General features: G+C 43.3%; 1 long non-coding RNA gene across 3 annotated transcripts in view; it reads right to left on the reverse strand.

Annotated features, from left to right (window-relative positions):
• Window positions 1-743: 743 nt before the first annotated feature.
• LOC121042472 (uncharacterized) overlaps window positions 744-20098 on the reverse strand; it is a 44836-nt gene continuing 25481 nt past the window's right edge. For 2 of the 3 annotated variants that reach the window (XR_005796244.1, XR_005796243.1), the window contains 2 exons: window positions 9951-10005; window positions 744-968 (listed from right to left, as the gene is read on the reverse strand). This is a non-coding gene — a long non-coding RNA (uncharacterized LOC121042472). The remainder of the gene's footprint in view (window positions 969-9950; window positions 10006-20098) is intronic. The other variant, XR_005796245.1, reaches the window with a different exon arrangement.

The raw sequence follows: 20098 nt of genomic DNA on the forward strand, positions 1-20098 counted from the left end.
CACATGTTGCTTTTAGAGTTTGCGTGAAAATAGAGCGCGGTGTAGGGGCGTCGACTTCCCAAATGGTTAGCAACTCCACGCGCTACAGAATTTAGTATCTGTGTGCCTTCCATTTTTAACATCTCTTATCAAAATTCTTTAAAGAGAGTGAAGGCTCCACGTGTCATATAGTATTGCCAGTTAGCAGAATTCCTCTGCTCACACATCTGGCCTCCTGGGATGCAGCAATTTACCCCACTCCCATCCCCATTAAATGGTAGAGAGCTCATTTGGACATTCTGAAGACGTAAAGATAGTTTTCTGTGGTCCGGAATGACTGTCCTGTGTGGGCAATTTGAAGCTTTTTTTTTTTTTCAACTTACAGACAAGTGACAAAGAACAGGAAAGATACTGGAAAATTAAAAAGCAATTTTTAAAAAGGCAAAGAAAAAAAGCAGCACCAGTCTGTCTTCCGAGCCTTCATTCGTGTTCTTCTTATAGCTCTTATTATCTATTGTTTTTGTGTTTTTTGGTTTTTTTTAAGTGGGCTTTGAGCCCAATGTGGGGTTGAACTCATGACCCTGAGATCAAGACTTGAGCTGAGATCAAAAGTCAGATACTTCACCCACTGAGCCTTCCTTTAGGCAAAGCTAAGAACTCTGTTCTGGAGCTCCAAAAATATTGGAGCCATGCTTTGGTAAACTAATCATTAGCTAGTATGAATAATTTTAAAATAAAGGGGAAATAAATAAAAGCAAATTAGATTTTCCTTTTTTAAAAGCTGGAGGAAGAGTGTAGAACAATGCTTTAATAAACAGGCAGTCAAGAATGTTCTTGGACTCCAGCGTCTGGATTTGCCCTAGAGTAGCTCTGTGAATAGAAGCAATTCAGGCCATCTCCTGGAGACTCAATTTCCACACCAGTAAGTACACAATGTAGTTAGACCAGCTGAATTTCAGGTTCCCTTCCAGTCCTGACAGTCAATCAGTCTACAAGGAAAAAAAATTCTTATTTAAGAATCAATTAATTAAGATTCATTATGATATTATTTTCTCTTAAAGACATCCAGTCTTAGAGAGAACGATAGCATTTAAGTTTTTAAATACAAAACCAGAAAATGTTCATTACAGAAAAAGAGAAAATAATGTCAACCTCCCTCACTCCCCACCCCCAAATATTCCTAAAACGCTAGTATCCAGAAATAACCATTCTCAACATTATAGTGTTTATCTTTCAGAATATTTCCAGAGCTAAAACATAAGTGCACATCTAATGACATGTATAAATGAGATAACTGTGCTCATATCACATAGCTGAAGGATATAATCATTGGCTTACATTTTCTAGAGACCAGGTTGGCCTTACATACCGAAAGTTTTAGAAATAGATGTGTTCTTTGATTTAACAATTACACTGCTAACAAATGTATATTAAAAGGTTATTCGTGATAGCATTGTTTAGCATCAGTTCTTAAAAATGGAAACAAACCAAATGTCCTAAAGTCAGGATTCTGTTAGATAAATTGTACGGTGCATCCACACCGTGGAGTACAATGCAGCCTTTAATAATGATACCCAGATGAACAGATCGAAGGATATGAAAAACAACATAGGACCATTTCCTCTGACAACCACAGGTAAGGGAGCTCACGGAAACGCTTTCTTAAAGCCCCAGGGAAGCTGCCAGGATGGCACAGCCCTGATCTGGGCTGCTGACAACAATTCCAGGCTCCCCATATGCTCTGCAGCTCCCAGAAATGGCAGACTAACATTTCCCTCCTGCTGGCACTTGTGGGCTTTGCCACAACTGTCACTGTTCCTGTCCTCATTCTCCGCTCTATCTCCCAAAGCCCTTGCCCGCTCTTAACCAAGGCCAGAGAGACTGGCTTCTTGAAGAGTGTCAAGAGGCACTCTTGAAGCTAAAAGAAAGAAAGAAAGAAAGAAAGAAGAAAGAAAGAAAGAAAGAAAGAAAGAAAGAAAGAAAGAAAGGAAGAAAAAGAAAAAGAAAAAGAAAAAGAAAGAAAGAAAAGAAAAACCTGCTGGGTGGTCCTCTTAGACTTCACAGTGACAGGAGCCTTTCTTCCTCTGGAGCTGGGCAGGGGATGAAGGCGGCCGCAGGGGCAGGAAGCAGAGGGGGCTGGAAGAGGCAGGGGAGTGTGTGGAGACACTCAGCAGAGAGAAAGAGGGTCCCAGAGGAAAACGAAATCAAGAGACCAGGCTCTGGTGCTACAGCAGGAAATGGGAAGCCGTGTTCTTTAAATAAGCATTCAGACCACGAAAGGAAGGAAGACATTGTTGTGCTTTCTTTCTTTGGTAATGTGGCCAATCAAGGAAGGAAGGAAATTTAAGGTATAGTCAGCCAGGTTCTGAGCTGTTTCCTGGTCCCTGGGAAGGAAAAGCTTTCCTTCTGTTTTCTACTCCCCTTCCCTTTCTTCTCTACCATCCCACTCGGATTCCCCTAACCCACGGGTACACTTTCCCATCTCTGTTGTCAGAGTCCAGCTAAACGTCCCGATGGTTGGGCTGGTGCTAACAAGGCAGGGCCCTAGATGGGAGAAAAGTGGCTGGTCCGCCTGTGCAGGGTGGGGTGCGTGTGATGGTTCACCTCCTCCTCCTCTACTCTGCCACGTGTTGGTCCCCCAATGGGGTGACTGCAGACTAAGAGAGTCTGGAAGTCCCGTACAGTGACTTCCACATCCTCTCCTGGCCACCCCAGTCATTGGGGTTTGGCTATACCCAACTCCTACTGGGCACTGTCTAGCTTTCCTTTTTACCTTAATTTCCCTTAATTTCCTTTAGTTCCTAATGCCATTAATGCCAAGTATACTTATCAAACTTGGACTGTCAACAACCCCCCTTTCGCTCTATGATTTGGAATAGTGCCCAAGGATCAGTTAAACTAATCCAACTCCCTCTCTAAAACAAAGCATCCTTTTCCTCAACATCTCTACATTTTCCACCTCCCTCCTTTCCTGTTAGTGTGCCATGATGAACTATTAATTAATTTACATTTTTAATTAACAGACCTGGTAAATCTGAGATGCAACAATAAACAATTAAAAGTCTGCCCCAGCATCCACCTCGGCTGCCTGGCGGTGCCTGCTGCCTCAAAACTCTTGCATTTTTGTGTCCCCAACCACCATGAGGCCATTGGTAGATATAGCTTTTGCCAGCCTGATGCTATTGTGTTGTCCCCTGACTTCCAAGAATCCTGAATTTCTTAACGAGAAGGAATAAAACGTACAAGGAAAGTCCTAGGGTGACACAAAACTAATGGAGACTGTAGAGCACCACATTCCCCAATGGAAGGGGAATCCAATGAGTCAACAACACAGCTTCACAGTAAAGGGAATTCAATTGCCTAAGAACCTGCTATGTGCCAAATACTATGCTAGATGCTTCATGCCCACCAGGAGCCATTATCTCTTCAGGTGCTGAAGACACAATCCCTGTCCTCAAAATAAACATGTGTAGACAAAGCAGGCACATGATAACTGGCTTATAGACACTTGTAAGCAACATCTTAACACAGGGAACTCCAAAGGCAGTCAGACTAGATAAGCATGTGTTTATGATACTAAAAATAATTTGTATTTATTTGGTGCTTAACAAAAGCCAGGCTCTTCATCATCTTCATCATCAGAGAGATGTTGAATGATGTAGGTATTAAATTAAATTACTTTTAAAGTCGGCGATCTATTGGTATATATAATGGCGACGAATTGACCTGAGTAAGAATTAAATCTTATTTTGTGAATATGTGAAGTTTATTAAAACCCAACAATAATTAGTCATATTGGCTTAAAAGCTTGCTAATTCTGGAACACAATTAATACTCAGTAATATTTTAATGGTAATTGATATTTAAACCACAACACGAATTATGACTAGTGTTCGTTGTGACAATTAGTCGTTTTTGAGCACTGTCCTAAGTACATCCTAGAAAGCAGCTCATTTATTACTCCTATTAACCTATGTGAGAGATTCTATTATGGATCTCATTTTACAGATGAGGAAACTGAGGCACAGAACAGTGAAGTGATCTGTGCCTGGTTTTAAATATGGTGGGGATGGAAGTGAGACTGAAACCAGGTTCTCCTTGGTTCTGAACCCACAGTGTCCTAACCCACGACCACACCAACTAGATTCAGCTACTAGTTTGTTGGCTTATTCTTTAAAGTGGGCTCCATGCCCAACGTGGGGTTTGAACTCATGACCCTGAGATCAAGAGTCACGTGCTCTACTGACTGAGGCAGCCAGGCACCCTAGATTCGGTTACTAGTTTTAATAATAAAGAAATTACAACTTAGGGGCACCCGGGTGGCTCAGATGGTTAAGCATCTGACTCTTGATTTTGGCTCAGGTCATGATCTCATCATGGTTTGTGGATTCGAGCCCTGCGTTGGGCTCCATGCTGACAGTGCAGGCCTGCTTGGGATTCTCTCTCTCTCCCTCTCTCTCTCCTTATCCCACTGGTTCCCTCTCTCTCGCTCTCGCTTTCAGTCTCTCAAAATAAATAAATAAACTTAAAAAAAAATAAAAAGAAATCACAATTTAAAGAAACCTCTAGAGTATGTTCCAGTATAATATAATAGGTAAAATCTAGTTGAAAACCAACCACATCAGGCCGCCTGGGTGACTCAGTTGGTTGAAGGTCTGACTTCAGCTCAGGTCATGATCTCACACTTTGTGGGTTTGAGCCCCCACATTGGACTCTCTGCTGTTAGCATGGAGCTCACTTTGGACCCTCTGTGTCCCCCTCACTGTCCCTCCCCCAACTTACACTCTCTGTCTTTCTTAAAGTAAATAAATAAACTTAAAAAGAAAAAATAAAACCAACCACATCCTTTTTTCTTTCTTTTTTCTTTCTTTTTTTTTTTTTTTTTGTATATTTCTGACAAGTTAACTGTTCCGTTTCCAGAGGGTTTCTCTATAGGAGTGGTCATCACTACTAAAATCCTTTTTATCTGAAAACTCCTAGCCTGGATTTCAATCACCCAAGCTGACTTTTTAAAAGGGGGTGTTGCCTCTTGTACCAACCGTTCTTTCTTTGCGGTCCGACACCTGCAAAAGCCAAAATTGTTTTTCCCCTGCTGCTTCTTGCTTGTGGGATGCAGGCTCTGGGGCCTGACATGACTCACAATAGGCCATGGGGACCCTTGCAAGATCAGCTCATGGTGCTTCCTGAAGAAGCTCTTTGGACACCCAGGCCTGAAGGGCTCCTGGGGAGGCCTCCCGACTGCCTGATGAAGACATCCCAGACCAGAGGGAGCATTTAAACACCGCTGGCTGCTTTGCATCCCTCAGAATGGAAAACGCTCTGTTCTGCCGGGTACCTTGCAATGGAAGGACCAGAATCTGACTCCTTCTCCAACTGCCAGCGACTTAATGCGTTGCTCTCTCTTATCAGGAGTTGAAAAACGCTTTGCATGATCAAAATATTTTAAGGTCTCCCCAATTTTTCTTCTGAAAATTGCCACTGATTCTGCCTAGGGTTAGTTTCTCCAGTATTTGATTACCTTCCCCTCTGTCCTGTGGGTTTTCACTGCGTGTTGATGGGTACTTTGAACTTGCTGAGTGTTACAAGTGGGGGCTGAGCTTGTATTATGCATTAGGTGAGGTAACTTCAAGGCCATGAAGCTAAAAGGATTCTAAGATGTGGCTGGAGGAATTTCTGTCAAATATCGTACTGAATTTTTTCCCACCAAATTCCTCACTGGAAAGATGAACGCGTTAGAGCACAAGGCTTATGATCTACATCTCCACTTAAATAATTTTATGCTTGGGGGCACATGGGTGGCTCTGTCGGTAAAGCATCCATCTCGTGATTTCTGCTCCGGTCATGATCTCACGGGCCGTGAGATGGAGCCCCACGTCAGGCTCTGCGCTGACAGCACAGAGCCTGCTTGGGATTCTCTCTCTCCCTCTCTCTCTGTCCCTCCCCTGCTCTCTCTCTCTCTCTCTCTCTCATTTTCTCTCAAAATAAATGAGTAAATATTTAAATGATAATAAGAATAATGTCATGCTTGAATCGATTTTTAAAACCCATAAATCTGCATCCTATTGTAAGATTCTGATGAGCACTGATGTCTTGACTACAGCTGCTGAAGGTTCAAGAGAAGCTTCCCTAGGAAAACCGGATTGGGTTTGTAAATGAAAAAAGAAAAAAAAAAAATACAAGCGCTCGTTCTTAAACTCTAGCTACACTGAAGACGAATGTGTGATTTACCAAAATGGTCCGGATTCAAGAAGAGGCTCCCTGTAGCTGACCCCACTCATGTGTAAAGCCAAAACCCACAGCAAGTTAGCCTTGAGTCAAAATAAAACTTTGCTCCATCAAACAATGAGAAAAGATCTTGGAAACAAAAGTCCTTTCAGTCTTGTATCATCAAATGGATAGCAACAATTCTCGCCCTCACCAATATCGATACTTCCTCCAAGTTCAACACCAACAATTACATTTCCTGGACATTTGTGCGGCTCTCACAAGACACAAGTCACCTTCCACATTCCCACATTTCAACTCATCCTAGCAATCTTGTTCAGAAATTTTCAATGCATTTCCACTGAGACTCCCATCTCCAGATAACTGTTACTTCGCACAGGCTGGGTTAGAAAGTGTTTTTATCCTCCCATGGCAGAGCCACCAAGTTTTCTAAACAGCCCTCATGATTTTCTACTTGAAATCCATTGTTTGTGTATACTTCTTGCTACCTGAACCACAAGCTTCATGAGAAGAGGAACCATCTCTTCTTCAAAGATTGCATCCTATCACCTACGGCGCTTTGCACACGATAGTTACGCAATAAATATACATTGAAGGACCCAGAAATTCCCCTTCTAGGAATGCATCCTACAGATGTGTTGGCAGAAATGCAAAAACAGATATTCCTTGTAGCATTGCCTTCCACGATAAAAATTGGGATCTACATAAAATGCCCATCAACAGAGGAATGGTAAGATAACCTCCCATAGCATACAAGCTGTGGATTGCTACATAGATAAAAATATACATAACATGTACACATGCACTGATCACAGGAGCAAATTAACTATGATATGATAAAGTGTTCATGGCATTATTATGTGAGAAAAGTTAAAAAGGAAAGTTGCAGAAAACATGTATAGTATGCTCCCATTTTTAATACGTGCATATATATATTATGTACTATAACATTTTTATGCATCAAAAACATGTCTGAAAGGATATACAGTGTGCTCTCATAAGGAACATTTCTGGGAAGTGGATGTGGTGGAGGAAAGGAGAATTTTGCTCCTTTATGTGAATTTTGAGGCTGCTGGTGCTCTGCGCACTGAGTATGTATATCTTTACAATAAAAGCTTGAGGAAAATAAGTATTATCTAAATGAATGAGTGAATGAATGAAAATTGAATGAATAACATCCACATAATCAAGTAGCTAATTCTGAACACCTATGGTGGTTATGAGGACAAGCTGATGAAATCAGTCCTCTGCTAGGGATGGAAACATTATAGGATCAGACAGGTATTTACCGAAAGGCAACATAACACCATGCAAATTATCCCACCCTAGGAGTCTGTAAATTCCTGGATCATCTGCTTACCTACCGAGCTGTGGGACTATATAGCTTCCCTAGATCTTAGTTTTCTGATTTACAAAATAAGGTTGAACTGATTTACAAAATAAGGCTTATAAAAACGAGTTCCAAAATTCCTTTGAATTCTAAATTTCTTACCCCTTTCTGGAAGGGAGAGAGAGAAATGATGGGGGTCATCAAATGGCCAAAGGATTAAAGATGGGAGGTGCACTGCTAGAAGAAGACAGGCAGTTAACAGAAACTGACATTGAAAAAAAGAAGTACTTAGGAGGTTAACATTCATTTTATACTTTACTTCATGATATAAATTTATGCTTTCATCTGCATTAAACCCTACATAACATCCTATAAGACAAGGGAACACTGTTTACAGCATGACATTTCAAATATCCAGATGATGGTCCATTTGGAATAGATTACAACTCTGCTTTCTGTCATCAAGCATTCTTGGACCCATATTGCATCCATATGTAGCCAAGAACCATTTGTTGGTCCAGTTTTCTTTCATTTGGGGGAAAAGGGGAAAATGGAGAAAAAGTTTAACCCAGAAGTCTTTCTTAATATGCTCTTTCTTCTAACTTTTCTAGATTAGAAACTTTTCTACATAATGGTTGATGAGCAAATAACGTCCATTAATAACGTGATAGCGGAAGGGAACCTGAATCTCATCAACATGAAAGGTAACCTCCTGCCTCAGAACCCATATTGATCCATGAATTTTATGCCAAATATGTTGCAAATATCAGACCAAGAGGGTTACTCAGATATAATCTAATGAGAAGAGCTTCTTTTCTATTTTCCAATTCCTTGGTTTAGAAAAAAAAAAAAAAGCTAACTTCTTTTTATCATGACATCTTATTAAATGCAAAAGGAGCCAATGGTTTGCATTGTCCCCAGTGATATTATATACAGTTCTTTTTATGTTTTCTGACAGAGGATCTTAATTAGACCTTAGAAAGGACAAGTTCATTTTTTTAGCCAACTTTGAAAGACGATCTTACCCACCTAATTCTAGTTGAAAATCAATACATACCATTCTGCCTTTAGCAGTTCCCAGAATGATATCCACACTGTCTTACCTCCCAGAGACCTGCATCTAGTTTTCGTTACCCAGATATTTCTTTGTTCCTTTAAGAGCTACAAAGAAACATCCAGTCTGACTGCATTGAGAACAATGGAAAATAAGAAGTTTCAGAGTCGGAAGAAAGGTGGAAAGCATTGCCCTCCTTGAAGTGGGAAGCCTGAGAATTTCAGCCTCGGTTGCCAGAGAAGGTGATGAAATCAGGGCTGGAAAAATAAAATGGCCATGTGAGTTCTCTGATCGGCACTTGCCTCCCACAGACTCTGTCTCCCTCTGCCTGTCTGCTATTCCTTCCAAGTGCTTTCCTACCTCCTGACAGTTGACCGGGCACCCCGTCTTCCCGACTGCAGGACCTCAAACCAGACCAGTCTTCCTCATTTGGGCAGTGTCCAGCAATGGGATCTGTTCTCCCAATCCTGTCCACACATGCCTAGCCTGTGTAGACCCTACTAATCTGTAGCTACTAAAACAGTTAAATGGTTAAAGTAAGAGCTACAGTGTAAATATTGTTACAGTGGCTTCTGAAAATAAAGTCTTAGATCCAAGACAACCCTTCCCAGGTCCTGTCTGACAATCCTACATTTGTTCCCTCTAAACCCAGGTGCAACCTTACAAATCTAAATACAGGATTCCAAGTAACCACTTCTTTCGGATGGAAACTATTGGCCATCATTGCTTGACCCTCTAAAAGCAAACACTACAATTGCTTAGATAAGCATGGATAGCTGTCAAAGAAGGTGGGTAAGATTAGTACCTTGTCATAGGTAAGGCGGACCTTTCAATAAATCCATATGATGACACCACCCCAGTTACCTATGAAACTGGCCCTACTTTAAATACACCCTGGGGTGCCTGGGTGGCTCAGTCGGTTAAGCGGCTGACTTCTGCTCCAGACGTGATCTCAGGGTTATGAGTTCGAGCCCCACATCGGGCTCTGTGCTGACAGCTCAGAGCCTGGAGCCTGTTTCAGGTTCTGTGTGTGTGTCTCTCTCTCTGTCCCTGCCCTGCTCTCTCACTCTCTGTCTCTTAAAAAAATGAACAAATATAAAAAACATTTTTTGAATATAGCCTTTCTGATTCAGTACTGTAAGGACAGGAGTACCTCTAGTCCATCTATAGCATTCTCTGTGACAACAAAGCCAACTTCTTCCATCCTTGACTGCTTAATGATTTAAGTCTTAAGCCTTCAAGTCAACAAAGTCTTTGCCAAACATTTAAATTTGGTGGGAAAAAAAAAAAAAACCATAAGTCACCACTGTTCTTGTCTAATGCATTTCTATTTCACCCAGTTCTGAACTTGCAAGCACTTACCCAAGGGTATGGCAAAAGCATGCAATGGTCACTCATAATGCAAAACTGCCCACACCTAAAAAAGTCAGCAAATTTTATTGGTCAGCTTGAATTTGGGGAAGCCTTTCTGACCTTGTATAATCCCATTTGATCTCCAGATTATTGTACTGAATTAATACATTTGTTACACATGTATTAAGGACCCACCATATACAAAGTAGCCATCTGAATCAATGACATATGTGATACCTTCATTGTCTGACTTTGAAAACACAAGACAATTGCTTGGCATTAATATGGAAGCATCATTTCTCTTCGGTGGCTTAGATTTGTGACTTTTCTCCCTGTCACCCCACCCCCACCTACGCATGCCCGTTAACACAGGAATCAAATTACCCTTGTTTTATTCATATCAGGGTATTTCACCACAGATGTCTTCTGAAAACCTGTTAGATAACCAGAATCCCTCATTCATATTCACACAGCATCTCAGTCCTTTCTGCAGGATTTCAACACATTTTTCCAAATTGTTTGGCGTTCTTCTCATGTAAAGGTTCTGAAGTTAGCTCTAGCTTTCTCTCAGATGAAAACTGTCTACAAGACTTAGTAACTCGTATGAATAATGAAGTTTGACCCATCCAAGTTTGATCACTTACACAATTTGCACAGTAGAAAATACCGGTTTGCCACTAAATCAAACTTAATTTTTCTGTAAGCTGATTTCATCCTAGAGGGACAAGGTAATGAGACTTGGCAAGTAGGTAGGGAACGTTAGAATCCCACGGAAGAGCAAAAAGCAGCGATCTCTCTACTCCTGACGTTACTTACTTTTCCCTACCTGGAAATCTTAATAATAATAATCTCAGACTCAGTGTTTATTTCATTCCCCATGAGCTGGACCCTCATCTCTCCAAATAATCCTGGACCGTTCGGATTTAGTGACTGGCTTGAGATTCAAAAATTTCTGTACGGGGCGCCTGGGTGGCGCAGTCGGTTAAGCGTCCGACTTCAGCCAGGTCACGATCTCGCGGTCCGTGAGTTCGAGCCCCGCGTCAGGCTCTGGGCTGACGGCTCGGAGCCTGGAGCCTGTTTCCGATTCTGTGTCTCCCTCTCTCTCTGCCCCTCCCCCATTCATGCTCTGTCTCTCTCTGTCCCAAAAATAAATAAACGTTGAAAAAAAAAATTAAAAAAAAAAATTTCTGTACAAGGAGGAATTGGTTTTTTTTTTTTTTTTGTAGTAGTGATAGCATAATGCTACACATAGAGTGAATAATTTTTTTTAACGCACATGTTTTTCCAAAAGGCCAAATTTGTGTGGAAATAAACAGAGACCACCCACATGAGAACAAGCAGAAGCTCTCTCTTTTGAGTTCAAGGGAGCCAGCGACAATCACGGGCGCTTGGCAGAGATTCAAAGGCAGACAGAACAGAACACGTGTGCCGCGGTGGGGAAAGGGAAGGTTTCAGGTGTGGCCTCATTGGAGGCACTGGTGATGGGGACGCTGGACACAGGCTAGCTAGAAGGCGGACATCCTATGTCATTGGTTAGGGAAGCGTATCTGGCTTTCTCCGCTTGGCCCTCAACTGGAAGCAGGGACAAAAATTAGGGAAGGTGTCAGTTACTGATCAAGTCCTGACTATTCACAGCCCGTTGGTACAGCGGTTGACTTAGTTGCCCGGATTTGTTGCTGCAGGTTGCGGGTCAGAGGTCTATTTTATTCATGGTCTGGCCATTGCCGATTTATACACTCAGTCTCTCGACTGACACACACTGAAGAGTCTTGCTTAAATCCAGCAGCATTAAAATGGCCATGCTGTTTTAACAACTGGTACTTCCCATCCAATTAGCTAGTTGAGCATTTCTTTTCTGTGATGACAAAGTAGAAGTCATTCAATGTACATTATTTTGAAGAAAGTAAAACACACACACACACACACACACACACACACACACACACACAAATAAGCACCAAATATTCCACCATGTTTAAAAGATAACTGTGTTAACATTTTGGGGTGTACATTTCCACTGTTCATTCTTTGTTTTTAGTGTTTACTTATTCTTGAGAGAGAGAGAGAGAAAGACAGAGCACAAGTGGGGGAGGGGCAGAGAGAGAGAGGGAGACACAGAATCAGAAACAGGCTCCAGGGTCCGAGCTGTCAGCACAGAGCACAATGCGGGGCTCAAACTCACGAACAGTGAGATCATGACCTGAGCCGAAGTTGTAGGCTCAACCAACTGAGCCACCCAGGCACCCCTCCACTGTTCATTCTTTATACAAAATGTACAAAAAAACAAAACAAAACAAAAACCAGAATTGAACTGGGCATAGTAATTTGCAAACTCTTACAAACTAACAAAAAATCCAACAATCATGAGCATTCCTCTGCTTTGTCATTTAGCAATCTTCTCTATCATCATTTTAATAACTGTTATTTTAATGGCTACATATATTAAGTGTCCTCTGATTTGAGATCTTCATGGTATCTAGTTTTCACTATGAGAGAAAGGTATTGCACAGAACATTCCTGAAGGTAACTCTTACTACACAGCTCTGAACAGTAGATTCTCAAGAAAAAAAAAAAATTAAAAAGTGTTGGTGAGGGGCGCCTGGGTGGCTCAATCAGTCGGTTAAGCATCCAACCTCAGCTCAGGTCATGACTTCATGATTCATGAGTTCGAGCCCCGCGTCGGGCTCTGTGCTGACAGCTCCAGCCTGGAGCCTGCTTGGGATTCTGTGTCGCCCCCTCTCTCTGCTCCTCTCCCACTCGCACTCTGTCTCTCTCAAAAATAAACATTTTTAAAAACAATTTCAATAAAAATAAAAAGTGTTTGTATTAAGAACTGACCAAGAGGCCATAGAGTAGTGAATACCCAGGGAAGCTGGTAGGTGGATTGTACCTGTTTCACAGGGCGGGGCCCCCCCCCGCCCCCCCCGTGGCTTCTCCTCCTCCGCCCCAGGTCCTCTTCCACGGGAAAAGAGCTCTCCAAGGACACGGCAACAACACCGCTTTGCAATCCTTCCAGCCCACCTCCTGCTGCTCTGGAGAGCAATCCTCCGGCCTGGGGCAGCATCCCATGGGAGCTCGTCCTGGACGGAGCCCCGCAGAGCGTTCAACCTGGAGGCCTGGACGTCTTGCTGGAGGAGGTTGCTACCCTCATGCTACCTGCTTTTCCCCGACAGGCTGAGGAAGACCTCTCATAACTCTCAGAAGCCCTCTCTCTGGGCCTCTTTGAACTTCAGAGGGTGTCGGGCTACAGCCTGCCTGCGAGCCCGGGGCAATCCGAGCTGCTACAACAGGTGAACTGAACGTTGAGGTTACCTTCCTGATGCATAGACAAATCCTTCTCTCTGGGTGAGCCGTATGATCGTGTGGCTTCCTGTCAAGTTCAAACATTTTAGAAATATCATAAAGTTTGCGTAAAACACCAAGTTGCCCAGACAGAAACGAGCTCAGTGTTAGGGGAAGAAATAGGCACATTTTAAAGTCGTGACGAAGTGTGGATCCAGGTGGAGGTCTTTTTTTCTTTTTTAATTAAAAAAAATTTTTTTTAATGTTTCTTTATTTTTGAGAGAGAGCACGCACACAAGTGGGGGAGGGACAGAGACAGAGTGAGAGGGAGACACAGAATCTGAAGCAGGCTCCAAACTCAGAGCTGTCGGCACGGCTCAGCTGAGCCCCCCCAGGAGCCCCCCAGGTGGAGGTCTTGAGGCTACCATTTGGGTGTGCCCTTTAAGACACAGAATTTGAAGTTACCAGTATAAAATTAGCTACAGGGGTTTAGAATTCACCTTGCAGGGAAGGGTGCTGCTACTCAGAGTTGAAGCTAAATCTCCCAGGATGGGAGGCTGAGAATGTGCAGTTCTATAGAATTCCCCTGAGATACAGGGCAAATTGCTGGCCCCCACTTCGAGAGGGTTCACACTTTGGGAATCACTGGTTTATACAATCGGCTGTTGGGGGCTCTTTAAGAAAAAGTACAAAATTCTTCTTCACATTTTACACAAATCTTATTTACTTTTCTCTGACACACACACACACACACACACACACACACACACGACCCCACTGTAGGGTCCCTCCCAGGCTCTTGGAAAGGTTCCAGCAAGTAAGGGGGTGGGGGCTGTGAGGCTTCTCTTGATGTCCTGGTCAGGCCACCACTGGGGATACCTGCTCTAGGGCTCAGCAGAGACCTAAGAGGCTGCATTTCTTTCTTTCTTTTTTTTTTTTTTTTTTGTAATTTACATTCAAGTTAGTTAGCATCTAGTGCAACAATGACTTCAGGAGTAGATTCCTTAATGCACCTGACCCATTTAGCCCATCCCCCCTCCCACAACCCCCCCAGGAACCCTCTGTTTGTTCTCCATATTTAAGAGTCTTTTCTATTTTGTTCCCCTCCCTGTTTTTTTTATTATTTTTGCTTCCCTTCCCTTATATTCATCTGTTTTGTCTCTTAGAGTCCTCATATGAGTGAAGTCATACGATATTTGTCTTTCTCTGACTAATTTCACTTAGCATAATACCCTCCAGTTCCATCCATGTAGTTGCAAATGGCAAGATTTCATTCTTTTTGATTGCCAAGTAATACTCCATTGTGTGTGTGTGTGTGTGTGTGTGTGTGTGTGTGTGTGTGTGTATACCACATCTTCTTTATCCATTCATCCATCGATGGCCATTTGGGCTCTTTCCATACTTTGGTTATTGTGGATAGTGCTGCTATAAACATGGGGGTGCATATGTCCCTTTGAAACAGCACACCTGTATCCTGTGGATAAATGCCTAGTAGTGCAATTGCTGGGACATAGGGTAGTTCTCTTTTTAAGTTTTTGAGGAACCTCCATACTGTTTTCCAGAGTGGCTGCACTGGTTTGCATTCCCACCAGCAGTGCAAAACAGATCTAAGAGGCTGGATTTCTGCAAAAGAAGAGATCATGCCAACTCTCTTCAAAACACAAAGACAAGGGGTGCCTGGGTGGCTCAGGGGGCTAAACGTCCGACTTCGGCTCAGATCATGATCTCGTGGCTGGTGGATTTTGAGCCCCACATCGGGCTCTGCGCTGTCAGCTCAGAGCCTGCTTGGGATTCTGTGTCCCTTTCTCTCTCTGCCCCTCCCCAACTCGCGTTCTCTTTGTCTCTCAAAAATAATAAGTAAATATTAAAAAAAAAAAAACCCACAAAGACAATGGTTGTTACAGTTACTGCGGGGGGCGGGGGGGATAGCACAATGTGCCCAGGCTGAACACTGATGAGGTCAACTAAGGGAACTCAAACCTTGCCCTTGCCCTGGACCGTGTGGCCTCGGTCGGTCACGGCCCTCTCTGGGCATGTGTTACCTCGTCTCTAAAATCGAGATGACAACAGCATCTCTTTCACAACAGAGTTGTGAGGAGTCAGCACCCAGTCAGGCCCGGCTGCCCTCAGTAGAAGCAGGAGCAGCACGACGTAGTTTACGGCATCAACCCTGGAGGCAGATCACCCGGGTTGGGATCCTGGTCTCCCCACTTCACAGCTGTGCAAACACAGGCGCGGGAAGTAATCTCCCTGGGCCTCGTCTCCTCATCCACGAATCAGGAATAATAATAATCGCAGTCTCCATCAGTTCAAGGATGATATGAGATAAGGTATACAAATATGCACAGTGCCCGGCACACAGGCAAGTGACGTAAATGCTGGCACTGCTCCTGCTGTCGCCATGATTTTCTCAGGTGATGACCCTCTGAATCCTCACTGGCTCGGGAAACCTGAAGCATGGAGGAACCCCCCTGCGTCTTTCTCATCGCCCACCATTAAGCACATGGGGAAAAGTCAGTACAATTTTTCTGAATCGAAAACAAAACTGAACTGAATGGCTCCAGCTCATCAACATCAGTCACCCGAACTCCTCATTCGTGCTGTTAACAAAGAGTTCCGTGAAAATCACAGTCTAATCTAACCAGCCTGCCTCTGCCTCAACCTTCCATTGCTTTCCCACCAAATTACATTCACACCTTAGAGTTGGTGGTGGGAAAAAGTGGGGGGGACCTCGCTTCTTAGGGGTCAATCGAATTTGTCCTCTAGGGAGAGCCCCTGATTGGCTTACCTATTGAGAGCTTCATGATTTTATGAATGTTTCATGTGGTTGATCTTCAATACGCAGAATACTGAAACCATCAGGGGTATTAGGAAGGGAACAGCTATAGAGGTCATTGTCATTTTGGAAGCCATCAGTAAAATGGCTAAGGTTTTGAGACGGCCGCCAGTGAGCCTGCTGGGCGCCATCTGTGAAGGGGGTCCAACTACGAAATGCAGAGGTTGAGAGACAGCACAGAATCCTGGTCAAAAAGCCTCGAACAAGTGGTGGGGGCCACCCCTTTGATAAATGGGCCTACTGCCACCCTGTGCCCTACCCAACCTCCCCCAAGGGGAACCGTGAAGACAGCAACACTGAGTCCTCAGTGAAACCCTCAGGGGCTTCCGTTAAAGGAAGTCTGGGTTGTGTTTCACTATTCAATGCTAGGAAATATCATTTGTGATCGAGTAAAAACATGATATCTCTCTCTACAAGATTCTAAAATACTCATCGATTCATTCAAAAGCATGGGTAGCACCTCTTATGGGCCATCAATGATTCCAACATGGGGATGGGAAGTAAAGTATTTCATGCAACTTCTTTGGGAACATGTCAGTTGCAAACTGCCTGAAGACCTGTGTCCTCCACAGTGCAGGGCACAGAGGATGTACTCACTTAAATCTGGATGAATTTAAATACACCGGTAATATGCTTCCGGTACCATGAACTAGAACGACACGGTCTGCTAATATCATGTTCACCAAGGAAGAGAGGGTACCTGTCGTGTGTCTTCTATATGAACACGTCCTGTCTTCACGAGGAGACCAGGAGTACCTCTCAGAGATGGACTGCATGGTAACCAACACTGTCCTGATGGCATCAGGCAGGGGGCCTGGTCTTTGCTGTGAAGGCTCTTGTCAACAACCTCCACGTGGTGGACACAGTTCACCTTGCCCCACTCATTCTCCCTGGAATCCATACTCACCCCATGGGAACAAAGTGTTAAGGGTACACAGAGTAGGGAGCCTGCTTTCTGCTGAGAATTTGCAGGAAGGTAGTCCAAAGAACAGACATTAAAACCGGTCCTTGAAAGCACGAGTAAGATTGTGGCGATGGTGGTGGTGAATGGGAGGAAGACTATCCCAAGCAGAGTGAACGGCATGAGGGAAAAGTACCGTGGCGCAAAAAGGGGAAGCAGGGTATATACCCCACAAGAATGGAAAAGAGGGACTCAAGCAGATATACATCCGCCCACGTTCATAACAGCGTTATTCACAATAGCCAAAAGATGTCGGCAACCCAGGTGACCCATGACAGATGAATGGCTAAACAAAATGTGGTCTATGCAAGCAATGGAATCTTACTCAGCCTTAAAAAGGGAGGAAATTCTGACACCTGCTACAACATGGATGAATCTTGTGGATATTATGCTAAGTGGAATAATCCAGTCACGAAAGGACAAATATTGTATGATTCCACCCATAACAAGTACCTAGATCAGTCAAATTTGGAGGCAGAAAGTCAAGTGGTAGTTGCCTGGGGCTAAATGAGTTGGGAATAGAGTTATTATTTAATGGATAACGGATTGTTTCAGTTTTGCAAGATGAAAAGAATTCTGGAGATGGATGGTGGTTGTCGTTACACAACATCGTGAAGGTACTTAATGCCTCTGACCTCTGCACTTAAAAAGTCAAAATGGCAACATTTGTATGTGTATTTCTTAATGTTTATTTATTTTTGACAGAGAGAGAGAGAGAGAGAGAGAGAGCACAAGAGAGGAGGGGCAAAGAGAGAGGGAGACAGAGAATCCCAATCAGGCTCCATGCTGTCAGCACAGAGCTGGACGTGGGGCTTGAATCATGACCTGAGCCAAAATCAAGAGTCAGACACTAGGGGCACCTGGGTGGCTCCGTCGGTTGGGTGTCCAACTTCGGCTCAGGTCATGATCTCATGGTCTGTGAGTTCGAGCCCCGCGTCAGGCTCTGTGCTAACAGCTCAGAGCCTGGAGCCTGCTTCGGATTCTGTGTCTCCCTCTCTCTCTGACCCTCCCCTGTTCATGCTCTGTCTCTCTCTCTCTCAAAAATAAATAAACATTAAAAAAAAAAAAAGATGTAAAAAGAGTCAGACACTTAACTGACAGAGCCACCCAGACGCCCTTTTAAGCATATTTTTTACCACAATTTAAAAAAAAGTGTTTCCTTTAAGGGCAAACCAAAAGACACAACTAAGCCCTGAGTTAAAACTTTAGCTTCTATTTAGACCTTTATACTTTCAAAAATACTGGGCAGTTATTTATTTCAGGGGGGGTGACTTATATTTTATATAAATTCATATTGTGCAGATTTGAAATAGACACAATTGAAATAGTAATAAATATGACATTATAAAAAAAACCAACAATGTGAACCTCCCTCTAAAATTTTGTATTTAACCAAGAACCATTTAGTTTTAAGCCATGGGAATTGTAAATTGTGTTTAAGATCAGATACATGACAGCTTTAATCGATAAAAATCCCATCATCTTTGTGAGTGACTTCTCAACTATATGGCACACAATTTTGGTGAATATTGAGTCATTATCTTTAAGTACAGTCACAAATTTTAAATGTTTCCTATGCTATATTCTTGAAATGCAAGCTCTTATTTTGTGATACCATTGCTAATGTTGGAAAAAAAATGGAAAACAAAGAACTTTGGAACAGAAGATATGCCACCATCTTAAGAAGCAAATCAATCATTTCTCAGTGATTTATCTATCTCTAGAGATTAAAAAAGCATATTTGAAAATTTTTAAATGCCCTCTTTCTCTCTTTTTCTCTCTCTCTCCCTCTGCCCCTCTCCCCTGCCCATGCTCTCTCTCTAAAAGAAGAAGAAGAAGAAGAAGAAGAAGAAGAAGAAGCAGAAGAGAAGGAGGAGGAGGAGGAGGAGGAGAAATGCTACAACTGGACTCAGCAAATGTCTGGCCTGCCACTCTGGAGTCTTCCTTTGCAATCCCCATGACTGCAATGATTCCACTGCCAGGCACAGTATCTGTAGACCCTGGTCCCAGGCACGGAGCTGTGTTTGCTCAAAGACATCCATGCACATGTGAGTGGACCCGAAGACACTAGGGTGTGCACCTGCCTGGTTCCCAAGCACCGAGTCTGGGAAAACTTCCACTGAACTGGAATGCATGGACGGTTGGAGGCTGTCCTCCAAGATGGCAAGAAACCTCCTCAACTCCTACACAGATCTTACCTCCTGAAGCCAGTCCTGAAAAACTGTCATAGTATTAGACCTTGGATCCTTGGAGGCTCCAAAAAGTATCAAAATAATTCAAGAATTGGCCCCCTAGAGAATGTAGTAACTTGACCCTATAAACATATAAAGCCCTAACCAAATCTGTGGGAATAGAGATAGACTATCACGTGTCTATCTCTAGAAATAATGAGAAGACAATTGAAGGCTGGAAAAACATTACCGGACATACTGGAGCCACATAGAACATTCAGCCTCTTAATCACATACACACTTTTCTCTTCAAACTTTTCCAGAAGGGACACACAGTCTTTCTTTACGCCGATGCCAAGGTGGGTCCATGAAAAGGCAGCCACGAGTAACAGAGGGCAGTTTCCTGCCACTCTTTCAAAACATGAAAAGAAACCAACCGCAATGTGAGGAAGGAAGCATCCAAGGAGACCGTCATGCATATCACCACTCAGAGTCCAGCTCCAGGGTCCATCACGGCAGCATTATTTGACTCCCTTTGCCCAAAAGTACGAGAAGTTTGGAGTCTGGAGAGGTGACTTCCCATTTCAGCCAGAGTTTTCTAGGGTAACAGGAATGTAGTCACCTGCAGAAGAAACTCTGAAGGGGTGGGACCTCCCCCCAACCCCGAATCCCTGTGAAGAGCTCCCCAGGCCAGTCCTTAAAAGCTCGTCACCCTCGTCAACACACACACACACACACACACACACACACACACACACACACACAAGTAAGCTTCCCGGCAAGGACAGGACGGCAATAATTAAATGGGATAAAATTAGAATGTTAGAAGAAGCCTTTCCATCACCCAGATGCATCTGGAAATCAATCTTAAGGGTCTACTCGGATTTCTGCTTCCTGCAGAGGCTTG

The sequence above is a fragment of the Herpailurus yagouaroundi genome, unplaced genomic scaffold (assembly GCF_014898765.1).
Source record: "Herpailurus yagouaroundi ecotype Mexico unplaced genomic scaffold, PumYag 185, whole genome shotgun sequence".
NCBI classification, from domain to species: Eukaryota; Metazoa; Chordata; class Mammalia; order Carnivora; family Felidae; genus Herpailurus; species Herpailurus yagouaroundi.